General features: G+C 40.4%; 1 protein-coding gene across 1 annotated transcript in view; it reads left to right on the forward strand.

The window, feature by feature from the left end:
- The window catches only part of bmpr1bb (bone morphogenetic protein receptor, type IBb), a 57,129-nt gene that overhangs the window by 146 nt on the left and 38,569 nt on the right, over positions 1 to 18,414 (forward strand). Inside the window, exons 2-5 of the mRNA XM_085413895.1 lie at positions 2,889 to 2,970; positions 3,208 to 3,269; positions 3,802 to 3,871; positions 7,133 to 7,286. The gene's annotated coding sequence lies outside the window, so the exon portion shown is untranslated. The remainder of the gene's footprint in view (positions 1 to 2,888; positions 2,971 to 3,207; positions 3,270 to 3,801; positions 3,872 to 7,132; positions 7,287 to 18,414) is intronic.

The raw sequence follows: 18,414 nt of genomic DNA on the forward strand, positions 1-18,414 counted from the left end.
GTTTCAGCTGCACTGGAAAGTACTCGTGCAGTGGATGTCCAGACTTTCGTCAGTGAAACCCGGAGGGGTCCGTGATTTGTTTTCCGTGCTGCTGTTCAAATGAATTCAGCCGAAATGCTTATTTGGCTCCCTACGAGGGGGGTTATTTAGTGGCAGCAGCTGCGGGCGATCTGCGCGACGCCGGACAGCGTTATTGGTGGAGTCTGTGACGGTGCTGATGATGCTTAAATTGATCGCGGCGGTACATCTTTGATGCCTGATCAGATGGACAATGGCCTCGGAGTTGCGTTATGATAAGAGACAGCTGTTTTAATCCACTGAGTAAAGTTGTTATCAAGGTCTCCCCTGTTAAATTCGACAATTTGGCCAATTTTGCGAAAGATATTCAAAGTTGTTTTCATTGCATTGATTAATCAGAATCAGAATCAGAATACTTTATTGATCCCTGGGGGAAATTATTTTTTGTTACAGTGCTCCATTTTAAACCAACATTAAGACAAGACAGACAATACGCTAACTAAGAATAGTACAATATATACATATATATATATACATACATACATACATACATACATACATAAGTCACTTATAAATAAATATTTGAAAAAGAAACATGTGTAGTTGTAGCAGTAACCAGTGTGTTAAGTGGATGCGTTGTACAGGGAGATGGCCACAGGCAGGAATGATTTCCTGTGTCGTTCAGTGGTGCTTTTCGGTAATCTCAGTCTCTCACTGAACGTGCTCCTGTGACTGACCAACATGTCATGGAGTGGGTGGGAGGTGTTATCCAACATTGTCTTTATCTTGGACAGCATCCGCCTCTCCGACACCACCTTGAGGGAGTCCAGCTCCATCCCCACAACATTGCTGGCCTTACGGATCAGTTTATTAAGTCTGTTGGCATCTGCGACCCTCAGCCTGCTCCCCCAGCATGCAACAGCATAGAGGATCGCACTGGCCACCACAGACTCATAGAAAATCCTCAGCATTTTCTGGCAGATGTTGAAGGACCTCAGTCGCCTCAAAAAATAGAGACGACTCTGGCCCTTCCTGTAAAGTGCTGTGGTGTTTTTAGCCCAGTCCATTATGACGGTCATCTTCATCACCAGATAAGGTTAGCCCAGTAGTTCACTTATAATATATTATTGGTGCTTAATCTGACTTATTAAACTGATTACATATCAAAATCAAATTGGGTCAACTCCATCAGCTGATAAAGATCATATGATATAATCAAAGTCTATGTAATAATGTAATCACTGTGACTGATTTGATTTGCCACTGTTGTACTTATTGATCAGCTGGGATGTAGATAATGCAAGGGGAATAAAATACGTAGATTTACACTGCCTCTATGACTAGAGGTAGATTGAAGGTATTAACAGTTCAATGCAATTTTACTTATATGCCACGAAATCACAACGACAGTTGCCTCAAGGTGCTTGATATTGTAATGTAAAGACCCTTCAATCAGATAACCAGCTATGAGCAAGCACTTGGCGACAGTGGGAAGAAAAAACTCCCTTTCAACAGGAAGAAACCTCAGGCAGAACTAGGCTCAGGGAGGGGCGTCCATCTGTAGCTGAGGGGAGGAAGACAGGACAAATGACGAGCTGTGGAAGAGAGTCAGAGATAAATAATCACTAATGATTAAATGCAGAGTGGTGTATAAAGACCTAATGAGTAAAGAAGAAATACTCATGGGAATCCCCCAGAAGCCTATACCTATTGCAGCATAACTAAAGGATGATTCAGGGGCACTTGATCCAGCCCTAACTATAAGCTTTATTAAAAAGGAAAGTTTTAAGCCTAGCCTTGAGAGTAGAGTAATGAGAGTGGCTGTCTCCTGAATCCAAACTAAGAGCTGGTTCCAGAGAAAAGGGCCCTGAAACCTGAAGGCTGTGCCTCCCATTCTAATTTTAAATATACCATGAACCACAATTAAGCCAGCAAATCTGAGAGTGAAGTGCTGTGTTGGGATGATATGGTACCATGAGGTCTTTAAGACATGATGGGGCCTGATTATTCAGGAGCTTGTATGTGGGGGGCTGTTCTCTCTGTGAGAGTTCAGTGGCATAGGGTTGATGGAAATACTTGACCACTGAACGGATGACACAAAGTAAACTGTCTATGACATCGTCTCATGTTTACACGACTATCTCTGAGCCCGGTGGGAGCAATACACCTCATTCAGGCCTGTGGTGTAGTCTTGGAACACAGCAGCCCCTCTAACTCTCTACAAGACAGAGAGGCTCTTTGAGGCACAACAGAGTGAGTGTTTATTGGTAATATTAAACTCACTGAGAGTGATCAAACCACCGCCCACCACCCGGTTCTTGCCCTGGCTCTGCCCCTGGCAGGAGTCACGCCTGTCCTTAGGCATGATGGCATGTCAAGTGAGGGTGGCTGGCAAGGCAGCCCTTTGTGGTCTACCGCAGACTCCTGCTACAAGTGTTTCAGTGTGGTGGACTCTCTGGCACTGATGACTAACACAGTGTGTGTATATTCTACTTGTTAGGCCTGTTATGCAGCAGCATGAGGGCTGCCCTGTCTGTGAAAAATGTCAGGTGGAGTTCCCACAGAGCTCTGTATGGACTGCAGTGTTGACTAAGAGTAATTAACCAATAGATTTCTTCATCTGGTTGATTGAAACCTTCACGGGTGGAAATGTGTAGCAATGATGAGGAATCACAAGTGATGGATATGTGGCTTTAGACAAATCAGAATTTTAAATCAAATAGCATCATATTTACGTGTGTGGTGCACATAAATGCACAAATACTCATAATCACTGTGGTTAGATACTGGCCTATGTCTGGATTTGTCCACAGGGCTAAACTTAGCAAGCTGCGACCTTTCACCTCAAGTTTCCTCCCTTATAATTACAGGAAGCAAGGACAGCCAATCCAGGCAGAGATCACTGCCGCATATTAACAAGCTTAATAGGAGCAGTATTTGAGGACCGCACAGGTAATGACCGAATATGTGGGAGGAGGGAGAAGTTTTTACCTATAAAGTTTTGTCAGGACTGCAGAAGAAAAGCAATAATGAAGACTTTAGCTCATCACCTCACACTCATGTAACATGAGCACAGAGACAAATGGAGTATATCGAGATACAAACTTTCAGAGATCCAGTTACAGACAGGCTTTGCTCAATGCCTTTTCCAGCTGCCAGGACTTTATATGTTTTCATCATTTCTTTTAGCTTCTTCTCCTCTGTGTGCACTCCCTGAAGGAAGAGCATCTCACATCAAGAATTTTCCACAGGTATGGCTTTTCCATCTGCCATTCATTCACTCATATTTTGTCCGCTATTGTCTGTCTTCCCATCCTAAAATCTCCGTACTAAGCTTCTCTTTGAAACAGGAACAGTATTTAACATAGGTGGCACCTGGGAAGCTTTTCTCTCAGAAATCTTATCCTGCCTTAGTTAAATTCTTTATTTTAAATGATAAGTTTCTGTCGTCATTACCATTTGTAGATTTTTCCTATTACTCCTCTCTGGATATAATTAACCTGGAAGCACAGGTTACATGTTCCAATCTGAAATAGTCGATCTTGTTTCAGTTAATGCTAATTCACAAACACATAAGTACAAATGACCCACTCATCGTTTTATGTAGGGTTGCTGATGAAAGACTAATGAAGATGATGGGAGGTTGCCTGTAAGTTCATATTACTGGAGAAAAATAGGATTGTATTAAAAAAAAAAAGAGCTGACCTGAGTTTGAAATTTAGTCTGCAGTTTTATGACAGACATATGAGCTTCTTCCAGTATTTCCACTTTTATTTCTTCCAGAGAAGGACAAGTGCTGAAGCTCTGGCTGGGCACGGTGACAGGATGCTTTCTGATGCCCTGGGTTTGGATGGTGAGTCAAACTCTCATGCACTCTCTATCCATGTGCCTGAGAACATTTCTTATAAATGGAATGACATAGTATCTGTTTATATGCACATGACTGACTGTAAAACCGAGCTCTTTTGTTAAATGGGAACTCACAAATGTAAAGTTGAGTGGTCTCACTTGAAGCTCCACACCGATAATATTGTGAAGAAAATGTAATCCAAAACTAAAAGCTGTATTGATCACGATAGGCTGTTTTCCTGGAGTTAGAGGTAGTATTTGACAAAGCTCATCGTGTGTGTGTGTGTGTGTGTGTGTGTGTGTGTGTGTGTGTGTGTGCAGTTAGCCTCCAAAGTGGCAGGCTAATTGACTTTCTGCTCGGCCTGTTGATAGGCTATGTAAAATAAACCGCTCTGACTATAATAGAATCCTGTTTTCTCCACTCAAGTTTTGGGTCAGGCTCAGACTCCCTCTACTGACCTGTCTAACTGAAATGAAGATCAACATCTGATATAGTGTAGTAAATTTTAGACACTCTCAGAAACACACCTGAGTAAATTACTAGAGCACTGTATTTATGAATGTACCTTCTCATAAAAATAAGACAAACAAAAAAAAAGAAAGAAATGTAATTATGGTAACGTTAAGACGATGCTGAAACAAGGAAATAGACACAGAAATCCAAAAATGCCAAATGTAAGTATAAATGAATACCAGAAGAATTCATCAAATCCAATTCAAACAAGTGTATGTCATGTTATTTTCACCCTTTGATTCTGTCTTTGTGTAACCTGCTGTAGCCACAGCTGTAGTCTGAGTTCTTTGGCAGTTGTTTGTCTGTATCACAACTGTGAAAGACACAGTCACAAAACCTTACAGGTGGTTAGTAAAAATGAAGGTGTGAAGATAGCCATGGTCTGACTGATGAGACAAGAGGACCCCTTTTCCACATTCCTTTTTAACTGTGAAGTACAATTTTTACCTCCCAGTATGATTTATCTTTATCCGGTTTACATTCAGCAGCCGCTTTGTTAGGTACACCTGTTCAACTGTTCGTTAATAGATAACAGTTTGTTCTCTACGCACTTTGTTCAGTGCATTTAGGCACTGTGTGTGTGCTTAAATGCACTGAGCTGCAGGTCAAGGCAACCTGCAAGCTGAGCATCAGAATGGGGAAGAAAGGTGATTTAAGCGAGTTTGACCATGCATGGCTGTTAGTGCCAGACTGGCTGGTCTAAGTGTTTCAGAAACTGCAGATCTAGTGGGATTTTCCCATCACTAGGGTTTACAGAGAATGTTCCACAAAAAAGAAAATAGTGAGTGTCAGTTCTCTGTGCAAAAGTACCTTGTTCATGCCACAGGTAAGAGGAGAATGTTCAAACTGGAGCAAGCTGATAGGATAGCAAGAGTTGAAATAACCACTCGTTACAACCAAGGTTTGCAGAAGATCATCTCTGAATGCACAAAACATCAAACCTTTAAGCAGTTGGGCTACAGCAGCAGAAACCACTCTGGGTGTCACTCACTGAGGTGGTGCCCTCAGTACCAACTGAGAACAATATAAAACCCACAATTTACTTGAGCAGATGCTGACCATGCCCATCCTTTTATTACCACAGTGTACTCATCTTCTGATGGATGCTTCCAGCAGGATAATGTGCCATGTCATCAAGCTCAAATCATCTCAAACTGGTTTCTTGAACACGACAATGACTTCACTGTACTCAAATCTCTCCATCGTCACCAGATCTCAATCTAATAGAGTGCCTTTTGGATGGAACAGGAGATTCACGTCTTGCACGTGCAACTAACAAATCTGCAGCAACTGTGTGATTCTGTCATGTCAATATGGACCAAAATCTCTGATGAATGTTTCCAGCAACATCTTGAATCTATGATGCAAAGAATTTTAGCAGTTCTCAAGACAAAAGGGAGGTGTACCTAATAAAGTGTCCGGTGAGTGTATAAAAACATGTAATACTCTTTCAGGATGGATGCGGTCTGAGAGCTCAGTGGCATTATGGAAGGTCATCTTGTGATTGATACTTCTACATATTTTCCTGCATAAAAAATATTTCAGCCTACTTGCATAGTGCATTTCAGCAATATAAACATAGTAGCTCATGAATACATTTTTATATCTTTGCATCTTGGTTTCAGCCCTGAGTTGGCTTGTTGCATCGTTTAATTAGCATTCCTTTTACATTAAGCAACATTGAGCGTGCCACTGCAAGACCCGTCATACACAGCAAAATATGCTGATGCAGCTCCAAACCTGGAGTCCTTGTTTCAAGTGGTGTTCAGTCAGGGAGCTGAACCTGTGCAAGACTGTGAAAAATGGACTTCCTGCATGTAGAGAGGTCAATAATAGCCTGTATATGTGGGAAAGGATTGCTTGAACTCCTTCTGCGACAGTGACCTGCTGTCCGGAAAGAAAAGCGTCCTGAAGCCAAACGCCAGTTTGAGTTGGAGAGTAACTCACACCCATAAAGAATGTCAAGAATCTGTGTGTTAAAGTTCACAATGTATCACCATTTGCTGCTGGATCCTGGCAAATAAAAGACAGCTGTGTGAGTCTGCGTGGGTGGAAAAAAAGATGATACTAAAACAAAAAAATTACAGTTATGCAAATATTTTCTCCATTTTTGTGTGTATATGGTTCACATGTAAGTTCACACAGCTGATATGACACTGTCAGCACTTTCACCCACACATACAAGTCTGACACGCTGGCAGCTCGACAGCCTATAATTACACCCTAACTTACTGGTTTATTAAGAAAATACAGGTCAGCCGAGACCACCCAGAAACACAGTACGAGTCACCTGTTTCCATCGTGAGGGAACTTCGCTGTTTCACTTCAGCACCCAGCTGTGGCTCACTGTAATTTTGCTCATACAATATTGTCTCAAGGTCTCTGAAATATGTTTCATGGCGCTTGCCTTCTTTTCCTGAGAAGTTCATATTTCCTTATATGTGTATAAAGAGCGGGCTCTGCCTTTCACCTCGTTCAAAACATGTCACCCTGATCTCATTTGACAGTTTGATCTTTCAACATACTAATCTGAAAAGCTTTGTTCTACGGTCCTCAGCATGTCTGCTCTGCTGTCGACCTTTTTCTGCACCGCGTCTGATTAATAGGAAGCGACAGTGAGTGCCAGTCAGACTGCGAGAGGAGATGGAGAAACACATGAAATCAATTTCTGTCTCATGCGTATTTTTCCTGCTTCCCAGCCCTTGATGACAGATTGCAAAATGGGTTTTGTGTGTGTCTTTTGTTTTCCAGCAGGTTTGGGAGAGGGCAGAGGGTATTCAGAGTCATACCTGTGAGGCAGTCTGCGAGGAAATGTGCTGACATCAGAGATTTGCATTTTAAAGCCAGGGGATAGAAGAGGAGGATACTTCAGCAGAAGAAGCTGAGTTTGCATAGATCAGATCAGGTGAGTCTGTATTCAGAATGACATCTCATATCAATGCTAATCTGTTAATTAAAGACCCAGTCTCATCCTGGAACATACGGTGAAGAATGAAGCGCTCTGTGTGCCGATGATTAAAAATAGCATTACCTTGAACCGCATGAGAAGATCCTGCCAAGATAAAGTGTTCCGCATTTGTCAGTCGCGTTCACAGCGTTTGGAGATTAATTGTTCACTTCACCATGTCGTCAGCTTCTGTTGTGATGTTTGGATCCCAGCTGCTCGCTCTGCTTTATTTGGAAACAAGCACACACATACATTGTCAGACACGACACACGGTGGATTCCCTGACAGGGTTTGGGATTAGTCGTGAGATTAGGGAATGAGCCAAAAGAGGTAACAGGTGACAAACTCGTGTCAACACTTCATGAAAAGCACTATAACCTCAGATTAAATAAACTACTGCAGCAAACAAAAGGTGAGTCAAGTTACTGTATGTTGCATGAGAGCAGGTACAAGCTGCCAAGCCTCGTTTGCTGAATATGTCTCTGGTGGACAGTTACACTTCAATGACACCTGTTGTCCTTTGTTAAAACTGTTTGCATTTGTGTTGAGCTGATATGGTTTTCAAGGCTTTCCCAACTTTTTTTCTTTTTTTTTTTTGTGATCTGTTTTCCAGAAGAGATTATTTGTTCTGTGTGGAAGTTTATCGTGTATCACGTTACTCTGGAAATCTTGAAATTTTAACCGTTAAACCTTTTACAGCTACTCGCTGGCATTCAGCCTAATTTGACTCACCCAGGTAGTGGTGTTTGCAATTGCGATTAAGTTACTTGTTTTCTGTATTTGCGGCAAAGATGACTGATGACATCAGTGAAAGAAAAGCTCCAGGCTCCTCTAAATAAATTAGTTCAAGTTGCGTTGGGTCTGCCCTCAAGTGACGATATGGGAAACAACTAAAGCGACGCCTTTGGAAGACTCGTTGTTTTAAATGTGACTGCTTAGTAATATCAGCATATTTATTTTAGCCACCCAGCCTCACTGGCAACTCTGTGTGTATTTCAGTTCCAACTGTGGTCTAAAAAAAGACTTGATACAGACTCAGTGGAGAGTATGTCCTGCTTTCTAAATTAACGTCCAAGGGAAACACATTTTGGCCACATCAATCTTTCATTATTCTTTCATCTTTACTTACGGTTGTATCCAGACTCAGAAGAGACCGGCCTCTCTGCTTTGCTTTCCAAACCTCTTCTGTAGCTCTGAGAATTTTACGTAGGGCAGAGGCTGGATCAAATGACAATGCAAAGAAAGAGAGGGAGAGCAGAGAAGCTAGCTAACCTGCTACACGCTGGATTGTTATTGCAGGTGTTTAAGAGAAGTTACAGCTGTTAATTTATTCTGTGTGGTGACACATGTGGAGCTGCACGCACCAATGTTGCTGTGCCACAATGCACAGATCACATTTTAAGGATCAGGAGACGGTTACTTGGTTTCTGTACTCTACTGCTTCAACCTTTTTACTGACCTTGTTACTGTATGCATGTAGACGTATAAGGAATTCATGGTTAGTTTCTTTCTTGCTGTCAAATTCACTCATAGGCAAGATACTTTGCATCTGTTTGTAAAGCATTGAAAATGTGCAATCTGGGACATTTTGTGCGGTCTGAAAGCATGTTGGATCCACACACTCGTATGTGGGTCTGATTTTGTTAACTCGATTAACTTTTTTTCTGTTTAAAGAACCTAACATTTATACCTGATCTTTGTCTGATTTCAGCATCAGCTGCTTCAGTTTAGGGTTATGCAAAAGATGAAATAACTAGTTAAGTTTGAGTGACTAACCTGCAAGACTGTATCATGAAACAAGTGCAACAGTTATGTGTTTTAAACAACCACCTACATGATTGGTCATTTTTTCATAGGATCAAACCGAAAGCTCATGTTTTGAGAATAAAACATGAAGAAATTGGAAAGTCAGTAACTTTTTTCTCTCTGATGCCAACGTAAAAGGTAAGCTGAAAATGCCCGATTTTAAAAACGCTAATAATGTAGGCACACACACAGGCCTTTTTACTTCATTACATAAAGTGGTCAAGATGCTGGGTGGTGCCCACTGTTTTTTTTTTAAAACCTATGTTTGTTTTACTTTTTGGAAGTGCTACAAATTAAGCAGTTAGAAGCTTTGGGTGGACAATTCTATGGGAGTACAAGTGGGTGAGAGGGAAGGCGGAGGTGGGGGAGCTTAAAGAAAAACCTCAAATGTGAAAACGACTGGAACTCCCAGGGTTTTCAAAACAGAACTCAAGATTTCGTTACACATACCTGGACAACTGAGGGCATGGAAAAAAAAAACCCCTTCCATATGCACTCGACAGCTGGGCTGGTCAGAGAAATAAGACGAATAATGTAAACAAAATAGAACAGAGAGGACTCCCGGCCAACAGAGGCAGCACGTGTCAGCTTCAGAAATATGCAGAGCCACGGTCATCAATCACGGACAGGAGTGCCACAGTCACATTGACAGCTTTGGACAGAGAGGAGACAGAGTTTTTTTGGCCACTGTCTGTGTGTGGACTGAACTGTGGTCGCTGTTTCCCAGATCTGCCTCCAGCTTCATGATTCAGGTCTGACTGGGATTCATCCAAAGCACTCAAGACTGACTGATGATGGGGCATCGCGGCAAACCAGTGTCAACAAGCGAATAAAGTTAATGGTCTTAACTTGTCAATAAGGCCTGTTGGCAAAGCTCGTAGAGGTCCTCCTCAGTGTTGTTTTACTAGGTTTCAGTGTTGGTGTAAGCTGCACATCAGGACTGTACTGTGGGAATATTCTCTCGCTCTTGTGGGAATATGGTGGCTTGACAGTGGTAATAGTATAACTGCAAGCAGTAAATTGGCCTAAACCAAGCAAAACAGAGCAAAGGGAGAGAGACAGTCTTTAGGGGCAAAGCTGGAGTTTAGTCCCTAAAATTGAACCTTCCCCAGGGTTTCATCAGAAGGATGAAGGATGTTGGGATAGAAGATGGGGGTTGAGAGATGCTCTGGCAAGGACAAAGCCCTTAGGGTTTTCACTCAGAACAAACTTTGTCTGTTCCAACATGTTTGGAATGGTACATTCTGTTGTTTGCGTGCATGTTTGTCAAGTTTAGTACAAGGGGTTAGTACAAGTGAAGTCCACTACATGAATAAATTTGAAAAAAAGAAGGAGGATCATCATTGCAACTTAGTGCTGAACATATGTTGCGTTTGCTGCTGCTTTTTTGTAGCATACTAAATGTTTTGTAGCTTCTGTTTGTCCCTTCTATAATAGGTACAGTTTTAATTACCAGGTTGATGATTGAAAGGATCGCTTGCATGTGCATCTGTAGAGATAGCTGTCTAATGGCAGTAGTCATCAATACATTCCAACTACTCTGGTTATGTGATTTAGTGGCAAACTGTAATTCAAACTCAAGATATGAAGCATCATACCTGTCTTTTATCATCTGACAAGGGTTCCCCTTCACCAAAGAAGCGAAAACGCGAAGGAAAAAGAAAACGTGATGCACATCTGGAGAAAATATCATCCTTTTCCTACTCAAGTTAACCCTCATGTCCTGAACTGAAATCATGGCACCGACACACAAAAACATGCATAAACATGCTCATTTGGTCCCAATATTGTAACAGTTACTTCTTGTCAGCAGATTTGACATGCAACCTCCTGTCTGATAGCTGACAGTGAGCTAGCTTAAGATCAACAGCAGAGGGATTTAAGCTAACATTATAATGTTAGGCTTGAGTGTCCAAAAAAATATCTCATGCTCCCTCTGATAAACAATTTCATCATATTCTCCCATCTTATACAAGTTTATTTGCAAATTGTCTGAGCCCAACAATGTTAGGTTCACTATAAATGAAGTTTCACTAATGCCAACATAGCAAGCAGGTCTGGCCCGGATCTGGTATCAAGCCAGCACTGCTGGCTGACTTCTGGCATGATAAGACGTATGTCATCCTGATATGGGCCAGGCCTGGCATAGATGGCACTGTCTATGTGATGGCATGCCACATCTGGCTCGATTGTGGTTTGGTTTATGTGGCCCAGGCCCATAGAAAACAGGTCTGGCGGGATCCGGCATCAAGCTGGCACTTCTGACTGACCGGTGTTATGGCAGAGTGTATGTCAACCAGATGTAGGCCAGGTCTGGCAATGATGCACTATTTATGTTCCTATTTTCCTATTTTAGTTAGAAGACCCAAATGCCATGTTGCAATCCTATACTGCTATGGTAGCCAACGTTTCAAATGCAGGTTTGACGGGTTTGTGAGTTTACACTATATCCAAAACCTAGTGAGGGTTTACTCATCTTTGCCAGTGGGTGGCCGTAGCTCAGGCGTAGAGCAGGTCACCTATTGATTGGAAGGTTAGTGGTTTGATCCCTGGCTTATCCAGTCTGCATGTCAAGAGTGTGAGTGTGAATGTAGTTAGAAAGCACTCAGTTAAGAGAAAGTGTGTGATTGGGTGACTGTGGCATGTTGTATAGAGCACTTTGAGTAATCTGGTAGAGTTGAAAAACACTATATAAGAATCAGTCCATTCACTGTCTAAACAGAGTTTTGTCATGTGTGTCTGCAACTGGCCCATGGCTGCACACAACTTACACGTGGCCCACATACTGCAAAGAATGACGGCCCTTTGGTGGCCCAGACCAGGTTTGCCAGAGATAATCCACACATGGGCCAGCAAAGGACCACCAGTGTGTCTGCAACTGGCCTTGTGCTGGCCCATGTATGGCCCACCATTGGCAAACCAGATCTGGGCCACCAAAGGGCCGTCATTCTTTGCGGTATGCGGGCCATGTGTAAGCACATTGTGTGGGCCAGATCTGGGCCATACCAATTTTGCTGACTAACAGCAGCTAACAGAGGCTAAGGGCAGGAAAAACAGCAGCGCTTACCATAAGAAAAGTTCAGGATATCCTCAGCAAGCGGACAAGAATTTGTCAGAGCCTTATTAACTCTTCGACTTGTTTTGGACTCTTTTAACTAAGTTTGACAGTCTCCTCCAGAGTAAATAAACACTGACACATACTGATAGCTGAGGTAAACAGAAGATTGATATCCTACACTAACAGAAACCACCATAGCTACGATTATGCACTTGAAATGGGAGGGGTAAGAAAACAGATCTCAGATGACCGCACATCTAGTGGTGATATTTTACACAATGTAAATCGAAGCTATTTTTCCAGTCACACCATGATTTAATTCATTCATGTGATGGTAAATTCATACATAATACTTAAAATCAGACTTTGAAGATTAAGTTCTTGCTATAGATCTCTTGTTTCACTTTATATGTTGCTGCAGAAACCTAATCAGGCTGTAATTGTCTTACGCAGATGCGCAAGTTTATATTGGGGACCCAGTACAAATAGAGTTCATGGCCATCTCAGTCCCCTGTGAATTCAAAGGATGGATCACTGCGTCCAATCGTTTCTTTACCCACTGTCTGTCTTCATTAGATACGGAGTGACAGGACAGCTGTTTCTATGTCTGGCATGTATAACTCAGTGTGCCGTCTCCTTGCTTTGACATTGAACCATAAAGAAGAATCATCACCAGTGAATCCGACAGACTTTGATCACAAGCCAGTCCAATGAAGGTGCAGGATTGATGCCTCATGTGAAGGAGAAAGTATGCCATGCTGAAAACTGTGCAGTGTGTGACACAATTGTACAAAACTTATCTGCACAGTGGACTATGAATTGGCTGATGTAAAATAGCTTACAGTATTACAGTAAATTGCCAATCAAAACCAAGGACACTGCTTTTCTGCAGTGACACACACACACACACACACACACACACACACACACACACACACACACACACACACACACACACACACACACAAATACAGCAGCAATTATGACTTCATCCTGAAGGCCAACAACCACAGATTAGTGTCATAAACAAACAGAAGCCATAATGAGACTGAAGTTGGTCACCATGATTGTTTACATTCCTTTACACAGAGCCTTCAAATGCAAACTGCAGAGATCATAAGAAAGCCATAACTGCTGATTAGCATCCAATAAACAATGATAACATACTGCAGAGGATCATCGTGACATTTCAGTGACTTTTTACCCACTTCACTCTCAAACAGGATGTAGTTAGTCCTTAAAACAGGCCACCCCAATCTCCATGATGAATACGTTGTTGTCTCCATAGGATTAAGTACATGAGAGCTAGTTATGGGTTGCAGCGCTGAAAAGATTAAATTAGTTGATGGTTGAAAACACTGCAGCAAGCTAATGATATTGATGGAGTAAAGCCCATCAGTTAAGAGTGATATAGTCTGCAGTGGCCTGAGGTTTCATTTTCTGTGTTAGACGGACACTTCAGATGAAAACCCTTGTGGTTGTCACCCTTGGATACCATTAAGCTGAACAGCAGTAGGAGTCCTTTACATAAACTTCTGGAGAAGGCGGAAACTGCCATCCATCATGTGTAGCATGTGATGACATGTTTGACCGTTTGTCCTCTCCCACTCTACACACACACGCACACGCACACACACACTAAAATACTGCCTGTTTGGGTCTCCACTGACATTGCCATGCCTTTCCCCATTTGAAGACATTTATCACTACATCTCAGTGTAAAAAAAAAAAAGAGAAAAAAAGTATGTGTTTTTATCTGTATTTTCCACTAACCTTTTCATTTTCAGACAAGTGCAGCTCAGAGGCTACTTTCTGGAAGAGGGATTAAATGGAGGGGAATTCTGAAATGAATTTGGACTGATACAAATCAGTGTGACTGTCTGATTTGCTTTACAAAGCATGCATTTGTGTAATATGGAAATTGTTTTTTAAAGTTATTTTCTTTGTATTGGCTCAAACCCAGGCTGGATATAATTATAAAAGAATACCAGGCCACTCGCTTAACAATACATTTCTTCATGTTGAGTCATCTGTAGACTCACAGAAACTTTAATCCCCCCTTTTTAAACAAACACGATTTAAATAAGTTAATTCATGCAACCAGTAATTTATTGCAGCAGTAATAAGATACACAGCATGATAGTTATCTGAGTTTCATTCAAGTTATTTCTTTAGGTTCTCTGCTTTAAAATGTATTAAATCTGAAAAATAAGCATAAAGGTTGAAAGTTTCCTTTTAATATGAGTTGGCGTTGTCTTTTTGTAAGGGGTGAGAATAGGTGGGTATGACAGTGAAAAGGTCATGAAGCTAAAAAAAGGAGCAATCAGAGATATATCAGCTAGAAAATGGAAACCAAGACCACGTTAAGGACAAGATATGTGGGTGATAAGAAAGATGTTCATATTGCAAAGGAAACCCTCTATTTGACTGCACAGGAAGTGCAGTGCATGTTTCCATTTACTGTAGGTGTACATGTTTCTATGTTAGCAATCAAGACGAGGTTTTGTGAATGCAACCTCATAAGATGTGAACCATCATCAAGCAGAACAAGCAGAAAGAAAGGAATGCAGTTTCTGAACAAAAATCAAAAAGAAACCAGCAGATTTCTTGATCAAAGATTTATCGACTGATTAAAAAGATTTTAATCATATATATTTAGCATAAAATGACTAATGACTATTAATGACCCAAATCTCTTCACCTCATCTTTTGAAAGTGGTGTTTCAGTTATGGCTTGCAGAAGCAACAAATGAGGCATGAAAGAGAATTTTTTTATGCCTGTTTTCAGTCAAAGCTCAAAGACTTCATCTCTCTTAAGGATAGCAATCGTAAATATATACCCAAAACTTATCTGGCATTTGACCTTTGCCATTGCTAAACGTGAACCCAATTAGAAGAGACGTTAAGTTATCAGCTACCACTGTTTAACTAGAATAGCATCCATACACTGTATAGGTACTGTGATAGACTGTATATAAAGGATGGACAGAGGTTCAAATTTAAAATGTGACATGACTTAAACCTGCATTCTCTGTGGTTCTGACAATTCAAATGCACCAGCAAATAGAAAAAATGCTTCAAAAGCTAAAAAAAAAATCACTAAACAAAATGAAATCTTGTCTGGTTTCAGAATACCAAGATGGCAAAAAGCTCAAACTGAGTGTCTAATGCCATCTTTTATATACAGTGTATAATTGTGTTACTAAGACCCAAAACCTGATAATTATGGCAACAACTAATGGATTCAATAATAATAGTATTACTGAATGCCCCCACCAACAATAAATAAATAAAGACAAACAAACTGGTACACAGATTTCTTGGACAGTCTGTGGGTACAGTTAGCTACAGAGAAAACCATTTTATTTTTCAGAAAACTGTATTCAGAAAGACAACAATGCCAGCATAGTATGCTCAAGAAGTCCAGTTCAGGGACTCGTTAGCAAAGGTGAAACCTAGCAGACATCTAGTGGTTCTAGCATGTCCACAGTTTCAGGACCCACTTGTAAGTCAACACCTGACCACGCCAATAAGCAAAAAAGGGGCTTGGCTCATTTTTGGAGCCAGCTTCAAGTGGCTATTTGAAGGTAGTGCATTTTATGTTGTTGCAACAAAGGTTGCCACTAGAGCCAGTGTAGAATTTATAAGTCAGCCAGATTTCGAGAGATTTTGCATGTTGTCACACAGGTACAATACTTTACTGGTGAACCTCTTAATTTCTTACAGCTGCTCCTCTTTAAATACAATTAAACCGAGCAATTGTGTGATGTTGACTTTGGGTTTGGTACACTTTCTCTCTGGTCCTGGTAGCTCGTGCTTTCTGAGGATGACATCATGGGTTTCAGGTTGCCCGTTGTGGCTTTAGTTCCCAGGGGGTTGGGCAGACTGAGTGTAGGCCTGGTGAGCATGCAGTGAATAGACACTCATTCTCTCCTCTCCTTCTGCTCAGTCCACTGACCTCTCTGCTACCTCACTCGGAGCTCAGGGTTTGTTATTGGCTCTGCTGGGATGTGTTGACAGATGAGGCAGATGTGTGTTCCCCTCTTGTTGATAGTTTGGCAGTGTTGCTTTCAAAGTTTAAAAGCTTTCGGAATTAGCTAAGTAAATACAGTAATTTGGCTCAGTGCCATTGTGGTTTGATATGTTTAAAATATCCGTGTTATAATTAAGAAATACTGTTTGGTCTATCATTTGTTTGAAGGGTGGAGAGTGGTTATGTTTTATTTGGGCATACGCAGCATGTGTGGGTCTGCTTTGATTTTTACTTACATGATTTGCATTAAAGCCAGTAGTTCCCTTTAAAAAATGTGATTGTTGTAAGTGGGTAACATTTGCATTTTGTGGATAATCAACAACTTTTTTACAATAGATTTCATTTTAAAACTGCTGGAGTGATGATGTATTTGTTAGTCTTTAAAATGACCAAGCAAGTATAAGTTTTTACTCAAGGTTTTTTTTGTCAGCTGCCACCAGTAACCGGGTTATCAGCGTGATTAATATAAAATATTTTGTAAGTCTGGCTGTTGTATCTCTTATTTCTTTTCATTGATTGGTCTGCTCTCTTTTGGTAAAGAGCTATGTTGATCACATGATTTAGCATCATTAGCCGTGGTACCATTTCTCTCTGCTTCATTTTCATAGTTGCTCTGGTAAGTTGAACACATTTGAACGACGGCTGCAGGTTCAAGTGTTAAATTATCCGCTAACAGTTGATAGCTTGGTTAGTGTGGTGCATCACACAGACACGGATAGCTTCTAAATATTGCTATAAATATAAAAACAAAATATTAGCCATAAATGCAGTTCATGTAAAATACATTAAACCATAATATTGTTGGTTATTTTCATTAAAAATGCTCCAAAACACAACCTCACGGGATACTAGTACATGTTGGGTAGGTCAGCGACTTAGATAAGATGATCACGCTGCTAATAGTCTGTAAATTTAAATCTTTTTAGAGTTTAAAAAACAGCTTACATAGTTTTAGGGTCAAATTTGACACATTTTGACAATTGAAAGCAATAAAAAATACTATAATTGTCATCTTTTTAGTGCAAAATTGAGATACGTTTTATTTGTATTTTTGGGTTCTAAGTGTTAATTAAATATTTAATTAAAATTTGACAATTATAAATTAATTTATTACAATATAGCAGTGAGCATGGTGTTTAATAGTCGTAATGTTTATACATGATTTATACATCCCAGTTCTAACTTGCAGTAGATATATAAGTAAATAATATATTTAAATCTAAGGAACTTGGAAAGAAAAGCGTCTGGACTTCTTTAAGTTGCTTGAAGACGTTTCACCTCTCATCCGAGAAGCTTCTTCATCATCATGACTGCTTTGATTTCATGTCTTGATACAGTACACAAAAAGTGTCAGATCATTATAGCATTATGATGTGTGATAACATGTGTTTTTCTCCAAATACAACACACTCTTCCTGCTCTATGAAACATTAATTAAGGATTAATCATTCATTCGTTTATTAACCCTTTAAAGCCGGTCTTTTTTTTGCATAACTAATTTTTAAATCCCCGTAGAACCGGAACCATGTAAGCTAGCGCAATAATTTTTTTTGCATATGAAACCGGAGGAGTTGTACTTACATCTTATGCCATGAACTTGGGTCACAGTTTCCTTTCACATATAGCTTTGCAAAAATTGCATTAAAAGCGCTTGCAGGAAGAAAAACATAATATTCCAGAAACAGGCTTTGCCGATCCAATCAGCTGTTCATAACACTTCCTACATTGAAATAGATGTCAGCGGGAACCATCGCACGTTCGCCATTACCTGCCCAAAACCAGAAGTGACATAATTTTCGCGGAAAATTTAGTTTTTTACTTGTAGACCTTATAAGCCTTTACTGGTGTTTTTAAAATAGTTTCTGGGATGCTTAGAACTCAAACTGCACTGCTTTAAATAGTTTGATGCACATGCTGTTTTCTTTGCAAATTTGTATTATAGGATTGTTTTTCGTTTCTTCTGCAGTATATAAAAAATGGTGTATCTCAAAAATAAAACTATGAAGACGCTCAAAATAAATTTCCTGTTGTTGTAAACTATGTTTTGCAACTTTTTTGTATTTAAAGTTTTGAGGGATAAACCTCTTAAATTTCTCCAAGTAGAAATATATGTAAAAAAAACCAAAAACGATTTAATGCATACCTATTATTAAAATTTGGGCTATAACGGTTGTATTGATGTATAGCAA

The sequence above is a fragment of the Rhamphochromis longiceps genome, linkage group LG7, assembly GCF_057381845.1.
Source record: "Rhamphochromis longiceps isolate RC_006_pf linkage group LG7, R_longiceps_female_GT1.1, whole genome shotgun sequence".
Classification (NCBI taxonomy): Eukaryota; Metazoa; Chordata; class Actinopteri; order Cichliformes; family Cichlidae; genus Rhamphochromis; species Rhamphochromis longiceps.